Raw genomic sequence first — 11946 nt, forward strand, 5'->3', positions numbered from 1 at the left:
TTTTCTGAATTGAGGTTCGTGAGAATACAACATATTTATGAGGTACCACAGCCTCGAAATAAGAAAAATAGTGCAAATAGAAGCGCGCGAAAACATTGAGAGTTGCCTTCCTTGCCAGGCATCCGCTTTTTTTTTCGCTCTGGATGTTTCTTCCATCCAGTGCACGTTGGGATCTTGATAACATTCTAACGGCACGCCTAGATATCGTGTTGGGAGACCAGACAATCGCAGCTTACAGAAGAAATCAGGTGTCACGTCCCAATCACCCTGCCAAAACCCAGAGCTTTTCTCACAATTGATCTTACATCCAGTTTGATCACAAAATGTTTGGACGACACCCGTGACTTCACAGATGCTCTTTCTAGTTGCACAAAACACTGCTATGTCATCAACATATGCTAGCGTTTTCACGTGTGCTGATTGCAGCCTGAACCCTAAAATGCGATCGCTATCAATGATAGCCAAGCAAAGTGGCTCTAAATACAGTGCAAAAAAGCAGGGGTGAGAGCGGGCAGCCCTGCCTTACCGATGAACGTACTGCGATGCTGTCAGTCAGTTCACCATTCGCTATAATACGGGTCGTGCAGTTCGCATGCGCCATTTTAACACCCTCCACTATGACGTCATCAAGGTTAGAATGCTCCAAAATGGAAACAGAATTTCGTGAGAAGCACGGTCAAAGGCTTTCGCCAAATCTAACTGCGTTATGGTTATCTGACCACCGAGTGCATCAACACGTCTTGCGACACGTATATTCGTGGGAATGGATCGACCCTTGATGCCGCACGTTTGATGAGACCCAACCAATTTCTTTATTACGCTTTGCAGTCGTTTAGAAAAACCTTCATGTACACCTTGTAGTCAACATTGGTGAGGCTAATTGGTCGATATGACCCCACCAACAGTCGTTTCTCCGGATCATCTGTCTTGGGTATTAGAACAATGTGCGATGTAGAGAACGACAATGGGACAGTATTACGTTCATAAGCTTCAGTGATTACACAGAGCATAAACTGAGCCGCATACTGCTGAAAAGTTTTAAAGAAGGCAGCGCTTAGACCATCCAGCCCAGGGGCCTTCCCAGTTGTCAGGTCATCTATTGCAGATACTATCTCCTGCAACGTTATCGGTGTTTCTAGGCGCGCTTTCTTTTTCGTCATCCAGTGCAGGCATAAGTTTTAAAAAATCTGTTTGAATCCGCCTACAGTCTGAAGCTTAGCGCTAAGCAGTTCTTCGAAGTGCTCTGCTACCGCACGCTGAATATCTTTAGCATCTTCAGTGAAATGGCCGGCATACCTTATACTCGTTATTTCTTTCTGGCAGGCGTATCTTTTGTCGTCTGCTAGCGCTTGTTTTGTCGGCACTTCTCCTGCCCAAAGTTTTTCAGCACTTGCACGTATGACAGCCGCTGTGTGTCTTTCGCTGTCGATTGTTTCCAACTCACTTTTTATCTCTCGTATTTTACTGGCGAAATGCCCTGGCACAGAACTTTCCATGCTAAAAAAGAACTCGAGTTGTTCATTCAGTTCTTTTTCTTTCTCTTTATGCCGCACCTTACAGCTCTTTTATATGGATTTCAATTTGACCCACTCTTTGAAGCTGTCCCATTACGCTGCAAAACTTACTGGTCGCATAGCAAGAGAATTTTCAAACTCGGTCTTAACTTCCGTAAGGAACTCTTCATCGGCGAGAAGTTTGGCATTCAGTTTCCATAGGTACCAGTTAAATCGAGATTTCTTTCCTTTCCTACCAAACACTGCACTCACGAGACAATGATCGCTGAAAGACACAGGTTTGACCTCATATGCAGTACATAGGGAAGCAAGATCAACCGAGGCATACACCCTGTCCAATCTAGCATGGCTATCTCGCTGAAAGTGCGTGAACTCTGGCTGGTTTTCAGTGGAGAACACACTGCCAACATCCTCAAGGCCATACTCATGCACAAGTGCATTCAACAGCTCGGAGCTTCGTCTCTTCGAGGTTTACACTTCGTCGCTCGGTCCACAGCTGCGCACACACAGTTGTAATCGCCAAGTGCAAGCAAGATTTTGTCGACCTTCAACCACAATTCAATAGACTCAAAAAACGATTCACGTCCGCATTTTGAATTGGGAGCATACACACACACAACACGCCAGCATAAATTACAGTAGGTAAAATCGGTAACCAAAAGCCGACCACTTGGACAGGCAAAAACGGACTCTACGCTTACTACCAGTGTGTTACGTATAAATAAAAGGCATTCACCCGATACACCAACAGAATGGCGTACACACACATAAAAGTTTGCTTGAAAAGAAGCCACCATACGGTCAGTGCTTTCGTGGCTCTCAATCTTTGACTCTTGCACAGCTGCTATATCAATATCATTATCCAAAAGGAGGCGACTGAGCTGGCATTGTCGCCTTCTCGCTCCCAGCTCTCTGACATTCAAAGTAACTACGTGTAACGGCGAATTAAGCTTAAGAGTCATGTATTAGAAAGAGACGACCGTACCCGCATGGTGCCTACCTTCATGGTTGCGTGGCCTCCGCTTCTGACGAATAGCGGCGTATGTATGCATGTGATGTCCTCCCAGCAGAACGTCGGGATGCATTCAAACGAAGTCCAAGCACTGTCTTTCATTTTTTTTCCTAACACAAGCGCCGCTTGGTTGCAGAAGGTTCCTGACGCTGGTCGGTAGGCAGCCTACCCACAAAACGTTCAGGACACCACAGAACTACGGAGGCGGTTTCCCCGCCTGCCGCGTGTCAGCCGAGAAGTTCGGCTTTGGTCTCAAAGTTGCTCTTCGGATGCCCGCAGTTTTCGGCGGCGGCTCACCACAAACACCGCCTGGCAGCTGAGTCTCCTCGACGCTTTCCTCGTGCGGACGTTTCGCGGCAATTAGGGCTGCTGTCTCCGGCCCAACCTCCATGGCATCAGTACAGGAAGGCTCTGTACTGAGATGGTTTTTAATGTCAGAAAATTTGATTACGTCTTCTGACGCTTCCTTTGTCGCGCTTACATGGTCCTGGGATGGAACGTTCAAGGCATGCCGAGTTTCATTCTTTTTATTTGAGACCGTCACATTATTCTTTGTTAAAACCGTCATGGAAGGGGCGTCCTGTTTCGTTGACTGACCTCTAATGTCAGCAGTCTCCTCTGCATCCGCCTCGTCCATAATTAACTCGGACGAGTCTTCGCTGGTCCCAGGTCCGGCACTGCTAGCGTAGGTACGAGCACACTGGCTGTCTTCATGCCCGAACCGTCGACAGGTTCCGCAGCGAGAAACCCGGCACTCTTTGCGGATGTGGCCCGTACTCCGGCAGCGTAGGCACAACGGGTGGCTGCCTGGCACAATAACGAGCGCCAGCTCACCGCTAACATTCAGCTGATGCGGCAGGTCATCCAGTTTCATGCCAGCTTTCAGCTTCAGCGTGATGAGCCTAGTAGTAGAGCCCTTTTGAAACATACTTTTAACACGCCAGCGCTCCCGGGAAACTTCCGACACCTTTCCGTACGGCGCAAATGCAGCACGAACATCTTCGTCTGGCACGTTGTGTAGTAGCCAGGGAAGTTTAAGTCGCACGTCCTGGTTCGCCGGGTCAATCATCAAGCAGCGACCGTTTTTCACAGACAGCTCACCTACACTTACAATCTTGTTGACGGCTTCAGTATTCTTGAGAGTGACGGCCCAGACGTGGCTCATCCGATACGCCCCCATAGCGATAACATCGGGGATTAGCGAGTGTTGTGCTAAAGCATCCCGGAAATCTTCCACCCGGTACGGGCGGGCCCTGATATCGGCGTGCAAAAAAAGGGTATTCAAAACAAACCGACCTGTTGGCAGTGCAGGCAAAACGACCTGGTAAGTATTGTCCTGTTCAGCAGTCCTGTTACCGCGGCCTGACGTGGCCGCTGATGCCGCTCCTGAGGAGCCCTGCATCCTGCGTCCGTTCACTGGCGTGGCCGGAAGCAGAATCCCCAAAGCATACACTCTGAACACACAAAAAACAAAACAAAATGGGGCTTTTAGCATTACTATACTAACGAGACGGCGCAGGGAAGATGGCAAGCGCTGTTCTGAAATGTCACAGAATGCAAGAAAGAAACAAAAACTAAGCTCCCCGTCGGGGAATCGATCCCGGGTCTCCCGCCTGACAGGGGGGGATACTGGCCACTATACTAACGAGGATATTTTTTCTTTATTGCCTGTTTTGAGTTCACATCAATTAAAAGAAGATCCACAATAATGGTAAAACTCGCAACAACCAGACTTCGGCTGTCACGAAAGGTTTAAAATTTCTTGAGGACAGCCAGTTCATCGAGCACTCTGACCCTGTCAGGTGGATCAGAAAGCACCCGGTACGTTTGTCTAAGGAGCAGCACACTCTCGATAAAGTTCTCGCGTACAGAACTCGTGTTGACATCTGCATGTTGCACTTGCATCCTTGTTTTCCACAGGCTGTGGAGGCCCAAGACCATGACTAAATCCAAAGGAATACCCTCACTCTCGACTGGAAGGAACCGTATGCCATACGGATCGAACGGAAGGTCTTTCTTTAGTATTCTCTGGAGAACATCCAATGAAAGATTGGGTCCCAGCAATCCAGAAAGACGTGCTCGATTGTCTCTGGTTTTTTGCAAAGGAGACAGTCTGTTGTCCAGGGAACGAATAAGCCTCTTTCATGTAACCAGGTTTTAACAGGTAATGTGTTGGAATGTAGCTTAAAGAAAAACGTTTTAACTGAAGGCCTAACTGGCATCTTTTTCACACGCTTTAAGACATCCTGTCCGGGGCCTCCACTGTGTGGTGCACGGTAAATCGGCAACGGTATCGTCACATCCAGAAGATCTTTGTACAGCTTCTTCTTACACACTTTGCTCAAGTATTCTATTGAAAAACGCGCATGCAACATTCTGAAAGACAAGACAACTTCGCGCATGTACCCTTTTAAAGCGCCACTCATATTCTCACCAGAACAGACAACGTATTCTGGAAGCATTTTACACAGTCGTACTTGCATGACCGTCCTCAAGAATTTCTCGTTTTGATCACGAAGGGAAAAAAAGAATGCGAGACAACCTGTCGCAAAAAGAGATGCACAAGGCCCAAGCCCCCCGCCTTAACAGGAAGAAAGAGGTTGGTTCTGCTGCACTTTTCCCATGTTGATGCCCACATGAAAACGGCAAAGACACGATTGAATTTTTTTAATGCTAACACGCGTCGCCGAAAGCACATTCATTACGTACCATATCTTTGCCACAAGGAAAACATTGCACACATAAGCGCGTGAGAACATTGACAACGGCTTGCCCTGCCATGAATCAGCTTTTTCTCTCGCCCTCTCTGCTTGGCCAGCCCAGAAAGGGGTGGGATCTTGGTACGATTCAAGCGGCACGCCTAAATTCTCGGTCGGCAATTTTGACCATTGCAAACGAGAAAAGTATTCAGGCGTAACATCCGAGTCTCCATGTCAGAAACCGGCACTTTTTTCCCAATTTACTTCACAGCCTGTCTGTCGGCAGAATTTTTCGACAAAGACAGTAACTTCTTGAATGCTTTCGATGCTTGAACAGAATACAGCGATGTCATCTGCATATGCCAGCATTTTGACCTGTGCTGCCTGTAGCATAAAACCAGTTATACGTTCATTGCTTATGATAGACCTGCAGAGAGGCTCGAGGTAGGCCGCAAACAGCAGGGGTGACAGGGAGCAGCCTTGCCTCACTGACGACAACACACGAATGCTGTCAGTGAGCTCTCCATTCACAATTATCCGTGTCGTGCAGTTCGCATACACCATTCGAACACCTTCCTCAATCACTCGCCCTATGTTTGAATGTGCCGATACTTCGAACAAGGCATCGTGCGAAACGCGATCGAATGCTTTGGCGAGATCCAGCTGTATCATTGCCACTTGAGATCCAATCGCGTCACAACACTCCAAAACAGTTCGTACCACGTCCACACTAGTTGCGATGCTTCGACCTTTAATGCCGCACGTCTGGTGTGGCCCAACCAGACTCGGTATTACACTTTGAAGCCTTTTCGCCAGCACTTTCATGTATATTTTGTTATCCACGTTGGTGAGGCTTATCGGCCGATAAGAACCCACCAACAGGCGTTTTCCTGGCTCATCATACTTCGGAATCAAAACAATGTGCGAGGTAGAAAACGAAGGTGGAACCTGCTTACGCTCGTATGACTCGTCTAGCACTTTAAGCAAAACCTGGCCTGTGTAATCTTTAAATGCTTTGTAGAAAGCAGCGCCAAGCCCGTCAGGTCCTGGCGACTTTCCCATTGGAAGCTCGTCTATCGCACTTTTTATTTCTGTCAAACTTATGGGTCGTTCTAGACGCGTTTTAACATCATCATCGAGTTTTGGCATTTGGCGCAAAAATTCTGCCTGAAAGCCATTTTTGACTTCGCGTTTACGGCTAAGCAGTTCATTGTAGTGTTCTATAAAGGCATTTTTGATAGTAGCAGGGTCACTAGTTACATCACATCGGTTGTAAATTTGCCGTATTTCCTTTTGATACGCGTGCCGTTTCTCATCTGAGAGCGCTCGCTTAGTTGGCGTCTCCCCCGCCCAAAATATTTCAGACCTTGCTCTTATCACTGCTGCCTTATACTTTTCAGTGTCAATGTTTCCAAGTTGTCGTTTCAAGGCTTTTATTTCGTGTGCATATCTTCCCGGCTGGATGCTATCCATGCTAAGCAAAAACTCAAGCTCCTCGTGCATTTCTTTCTCTTTTCTTTTTTCGTCATATCGAATTGCGCTTGCAGTTTTGATAGCTAAAAGCTTTACTCTCTGCTTTAGCTCCTCCCACTCAACTATATAGCTTTCGGCCTGCGTCGAGAGTAATTTATCGAGTTCTTTCGTTGTCTCTCTTACAAAACTGTCATCCTCTAAAAGCTTCACCTTAAATTTCCACAGGTTCCAGTTCAGTCGTGACCTCCGCTGTTTCTTGCCAAATGTTCCAATTACTAAGCAATGGTCACTGAAGCTTACGGGCTTAACGTCATACTTTGTGCACAATGAAGCCAGTTCAACAGAGACAAATTCGATCTAATCTGGCGTGGCTATCCCTTTGAAAATGCGTGTATTTAGGGTGTGCGTCATAAGAGAACAAATATCCAACGTCTTCGAGATTACATTCATTAATTATAGAGTGAAGCAGCTGAGCACTCCTATCCCTCAATGGCAAATGTTTTGCGCGGTCCTGAGCGAAACAAACACAGTTGAAGTCTCCTATCAATATTACTACCTTGTCGCACCTAAGATGCATTTCGAGGCTTTCGAAAAACGTTTTGCGCTCGCTCACCGCGTTCGGAGCATAAACACAGACAACACGATAACTATAATTCGAAAACGAAAAGTCAACAACAAGAAGGCGACCGCATTGGGAAGCCACAACGGAAGCAACGTTGATGCCTAAACTTTTACGAATAAATAAAACGAAGCCACCCGACGCGCCGACGGAATGGCAGACGCATACGTCATACAAAGAAGAAAGGACGACACCATACGAACAGTTAGCTCTTCGCTTTCAATCTTAGTTTCTTGGATAGCGATTAGGTCAAGGTCATTTTCAAGAATTAGGCGTCGCAGCTGGCTTTGTCGTCTTCTTGCTCCCAAACCCCGGACATTTAAAGATGCTAGACGAAGTGTTACATCGAGATTAACCGCCATGTTTAGTAACAAAAGCCCCGTTAATAAGAAGTCGTAGCGGGTAACAAAACACTAAACTCACAGTGCATAAAGCCTCCATGCAGCGTCCCCAATCCAGTCTTTCGCAGGCGCCGTACAGATCACAGCCAGCACCGTCTTCACTGAGTACACCAGGCCACACAGGCCAAAGGATTATGGAGGCGGTTTCACCGCCTGCCTTGGCTCGGACGGGACGTTCGGGTTCGGCCGCGGTTTGCAGGGCGGCCGTCTCTTCCCGGTTGTTTTTGATGGCGGCTCCCCGCTGCCACTGCCGTCCAGTTGCTCACTCTCGGTATCTTTCTGGTCACGCGGCCGCTTTCCGGGAAGTATACCGGCACCGACTCCAGCTGCTCCCTGAGTAACGTCCATTGCGGTTGCTTCGGCGCCCTCGATGTTCGATTCGTCGTCGTTCGTCGCGTTATCCAACGCAGATTCCTCTTGGTCAGTAACTATTGGTTTGCTCGGTGGGCTAGCGTGAACTGCTGAAGGTTCGCTTCTGCGGCACAAGGACTTGAAGATTAGGCTGCGATACTTCCTTGACCGCTGGTCCTTTTCCTGCTTTCGAAGTCTCCTCAGCGTCCGCCTCATCCATGTGCAGCTCGGACGCTTCATCGCTTTTGCCGGGACCGGTGACGCTTGCGTATGTGCGAGTGCACTGACTCTCTTCGTGTCCGAGCCGACGGCAAGAGCTGCATCGCGGAATGCGGCACTCACGCCGTATGTGACCTGTACCTTGGCAGCGCAGGCAAAGCGGGGCCCTGCCAGGCACTACCACTAGAGGCAATTCGCCACTGACGCTCACCTGATGCGGAAGGTCGTCGAGCTTGACACCTGGATTCAACATGAGTGTCACAAGTCTTGTTGTTGAACCCTTATCCGACACGCCCTGTGCTCTCCACTTCTCCTTTGCAACATCTGTCACCTTCCCGAAAGCAGCAAAGGCTAGCCGCACGTCTTCGTCTGGTACACTGTGCAGCAACCAGTGTACAGGCGCCCAAATCTTTAACTGGCGTGCGCTAGTGGCGACTTTTCTGTGCGTCAGCGCCCTATGATGGAGCGAAGTTGGAAACAGGATGAGGTTAAGCGCATGCTCACAAAGCACGCTCAGCTGGACGCGTCGTCTGCCAGGCTGTTCCGTCCAGCTTAGCGTGCTTTGTGAGCATGCGCTTAGCCTCATCCTGTTTCCAACTTCGCTCCGTCATAGGGCGCTGACGCACAGAAAAGTCGCCGCTCGCGCACGACAGTTAAAGATTTGGGCGCCTGTACCTTCATTCGGACGTCTCGGTTAGCAGGATCGATGACGAGACACCGAGCACCTTTAACCTGCAGGTTTGCAAAGCGAAGTATCCTCTTCATCGAGTCAGCGTCCTTGAAGGTCACGGCCCAGACGTGGTTCATGCGGTACGCCCCCAGGGCGATAACATCCGGCATGAGCGAAAGCGGAGCAAGCACATCACGGAAGTCTTCCACCCGGTATGGGCGGGCCCTGATGTCACCGTGCAAAAAAACAGTATTTTCAACAAATCGCCCTGTAGGCAAACTTGGCAGTACAACTTGATAATCACTGTCCGAATCAAAAAGCCTGTTTCCGCGGCCAGACATGACCGCTGTACCCGCTCCAACGGAGCCCAGCATAACACGTCCGTTCGCTAGGGCAGCCGGAAGTGGACTCCCGCTATACTAACGAGGAGGCGCAAGGAAGACGACAAGCGCGGTTCTGAAATGGCGCAGAATGCAAGAAAGAAACAAAAACTAAGCTCCCCGTCGGGGAATCAAACCCCGGTCTCCCGCGTGACAGGCGGGAATACTGGCCACTATACTAACGAGGATTTTTTTTCCTTATTGCCGGACAATGCACTGTTTACAAGAGATAAAACACGCCAACCTGTCTTCAGTTGTCGAGACCAAATTAAAATGTCTTCAGGCACACTAACTCATCAAATACACCGATCCACTCAGGAGGTTCGGGTAATGCCTGATACACTTCTCTCATGTATACCATACTCTGAATGAAATTTTCACGTACAGAGAGAACATTTGGATCTGCGTGACGCACTGCCATTCTTGTTTGCCACAGACTGTGAAGGTCTAGGAGCATAAGCATGTCATAGGAAATTTCATCACTTTTCACTGGGAGAAACCGGATGCCGTAGGGTGAAATGGGCAGCTGTTTCTTTAGAGTTCGTTGCAATATGTCCCAATGGAAGACAGGGTCCCAGCACTCGATGAAAACGTGTTCAATTGTTTCCGCTTTTTTTGCACAATAGACAATTAATTGTCCATGGAACGAATATGCTCTTCTGGTGTAGCCATGATTTTACGGGGAGGGTGTTCGTGTGTAACTTAAAGAAGAAGGATTGAATGTGAGGTCTAACTGGCATTCTTTTGACTCTCTTCAACACATCCCTTCCTGGGCCTTCACAGTAAATTACTCTGTACAATGGAGCTGGTAGTAGGTTTTCCAGCAAGTCACCATACAATTTCTTTTTTGTAACAGAACACAGGTAATTCAATGAGAACCGAGCATGCAGCATACGGAAAGAAACCACAACTTGATGAAAGTAGCCAGGCACGCGACGGCACCTTATATCACTGGTTGTAACAATGAATTCAGGCAGCGCGCTCTCGCGAGTCGAACTTGCATAACTGTGCGCAAAAAACTGTTCCTTTGATCCCGTAGAAAAAAGAAACGTGACACAATCTGCCTAATAAACAAATGAGATAGGCCCAGGCCTTCATCGCGGACTGAGCGGAAAAGATTAGTGCGGCTGACTCTCTCCCAAGTTGAGCCCGATATAAATACAGCAAAAACTCGGTGCATTTTTTGTACATTTGCACGGCTCATACACAGCACCTGCAGCACGTAACATACTTTAGCTATCAAAAACAAATTGCAAACAGTAGCACGCGCAAACATTGAAAGGCCACGACCCTGCCAATTTCCCATCTCCCTCATTCTATCCGTTGCCTCACTCCAGTACTCTGCGGGATTCTGATAGTGCTCGAGTGGTACACCAAGATGCGTCGTTGGTGTGGTTATCCAATTCATACATGCAAACCTATCTAGCTTAATGTCCCAGTTGCCATGCCATATACCAACACTTTTTTCCCAGTTTAACTCTGAACCAGTGAGCTTACAGAACTTCTTAGCAAGATTGATGGCCCCTAACACACTCTGGCGATCTTGACAGAATACGGCTATGTCGTCAGCGTACGCCAGTAATTTTACCTCTGTAGAGTGTATCTTAAAACCTATTATGGCTGTTTGACGAATCACTGCTAAACAAAAAGGTTCGACATAAATAGAAAACAATAGGGGAGACAGTGGGCATCCTTGTCTTACAGAAGTTCGTATAGGCACTCTCTCTGTAAGAGATTTATTTATTATGAATTGTGCTGCACAATCTCTGTAGGCCATCATTACGCCATCTAAAATGGTGCTGCCAACATTCACATGCCTCACCACACTTAACTTAGCTTGTCAGTGCGAATCTGTTCTCCTCCCTCGACCACTTTCTTATAGGCCAGTTTACTAAAGGAAATTGTCCGATGGGGAACAGGTTCATACATATCAAACCCATAAACAGTTCATCATAGGAGTGCTGAATCAGCAGACCAACCTAATTACATGATCTCGCAATGAAACTTCCGGAGCTTTCGCAGGTGACGGGCAGTTCTACACCAGTGCATTAATAACAGACTAACGCGGTGTGATAGCTATTTAAAGTTAAGGTCATAATGACTAGATACAAGTCTCACTTCAGGCGACAAACTACTTGGTGTCACAACCCTCATTAAAAGGAACATGCAGGAATTCCACGGGAGAGCGGAGCTTAGTCTTGGAATTCAGCTTGTGTGCAGCAAGTCCTCGCGGCTTGATTGCAAATCTTGGATTTCTGCTTCAAATATACATATATTCGTTATTTCTGCGAATAAAATCGCATTTAGACTTAAAGTGTAGGGTTCAAGGCCTTGCACCCTCGCATCGCGAGCTTCCAGCACCGTTCAAACTCAGCGCGCGGGCTCATGAGCCACGTGGGAGGATAAAACTCCACCCCTGGGTAATTCCTGCTTGAAGACAAAGACGCTCGCAGCCAAGATGTCGGCACGGTGGCCAACCAACAAAGTCGTAAGCATTGTGCTACGCACCTTTACTGTCGCGTGCTTTAAAATTTAAAAAACGAGAGCTTCCGTATGTGCGTGTTTCTCTTCGAACTGAGGAGAAACCACGTGGCAGTATGGTGTCACT

The 11946-nt window shown here is 47.9% G+C and overlaps 1 non-coding gene and 1 pseudogene across 1 annotated transcript; both read right to left on the minus strand.

The window, feature by feature from the left end:
* Positions 1-9454: 9454 nt before the first annotated feature.
* Positions 9455-9526, minus strand: TRNAD-GUC (transfer RNA aspartic acid (anticodon GUC)). The gene has a single exon. It is a non-coding gene; the product is annotated as a tRNA-Asp (tRNA).
* An 80-nt stretch (positions 9527-9606) lies between these two features.
* On the minus strand, positions 9607-11115 carry LOC146179873 (uncharacterized; annotated as a pseudogene).
* Positions 11116-11946: the final 831 nt, after the last annotated feature.

The sequence above is a fragment of the Amblyomma maculatum genome, chromosome 9 (genome assembly GCF_055883805.1).
Source record: "Amblyomma maculatum isolate TAMU_Amacu chromosome 9, ASM5588380v1, whole genome shotgun sequence".
Lineage (NCBI taxonomy): Eukaryota > Metazoa > Arthropoda > Arachnida > Ixodida > Ixodidae > Amblyomma > Amblyomma maculatum.